General features: G+C 45.5%; 1 protein-coding gene across 1 annotated transcript in view; it reads right to left on the reverse strand.

The window, feature by feature from the left end:
• The window catches only part of CCNI (cyclin I), a 14,170-nt gene that overhangs the window by 5,177 nt on the left and 8,147 nt on the right, over positions 1-846 (reverse strand). The window lies entirely within an intron of this gene.

Genomic DNA, 846 nt, shown 5'->3' on the forward strand with positions numbered 1-846 from the left:
GTTTACCATCCGTTCCAGCAGGGCAGAAGTGGACAGCCTGTCCCTTTGGTGACCTGCATCCATGTTTGCTCACCTCTTTCCTTCACATCTGCCTGGCTTGACGACTGTTCACAGAAATGAACTAGCAGGTCATTAGTGGACTACTCCCCAAAAAGCAATCACCTCTGCCTGTATCTTCCCACACACACACCTTTTCTTTCATTCCATTTCCCTGCACTAGCACACTTGCCAGACCCAAGCCTGCCCTCCACATTTGTTTCCTTCAGCTAGTTCACTGCTAACAGGTGCTCACAGCAATTCTGGGTGATACAAATGAGATTAAATGCAGTTAAAAGACCAGAGAAATTAACAGGTGAGCAGGGACTTTCCCTGACTTTTCTGTCAGAGGGCACTGGGCCTAAATTTCTAACTGCAGGCAGCAGGTATGTCCTTAGCTTAATGAATCCATTTAGATTAATGTGGAGACTCTTTTGTTGTTATCTAAAGCATAACCTCTATGCAGCCTCTTTTTATGATTGTTTAAAGGAGCAGGTACTGTGAGGAAGCCAATTCCATGATCAGACTAAGAGTGAATAGGTGGTTGAAGAGAAAGGCTGCTGCTGCTTTTCACTGAGGTTAATATACATTTATATTAATGAGCTGCATTCCAAGAAGGGAAAATATTCCTGGCAGGTGTAAGCTCTGGGTCACTGCCCTGAGAAGTGACTTCTCATTAAAGCAGTGGCTACATTCATGGGGTGAAAAATCACTGTAAAAATCTGCCTCCAGAGGAAGCTTGTGGAGTAGTGCAGGTACCATCCCTGCAGGGCTGAGAAAGGAAGAAGGTTTGGGAGCAGAGGGGGGAGA

Source organism: Chaetura pelagica, unplaced genomic scaffold (assembly GCF_000747805.2).
Source record: "Chaetura pelagica isolate M959 unplaced genomic scaffold, ChaPel_1.0 scaffold272, whole genome shotgun sequence".
Taxonomy (NCBI): domain Eukaryota; kingdom Metazoa; phylum Chordata; class Aves; order Apodiformes; family Apodidae; genus Chaetura; species Chaetura pelagica.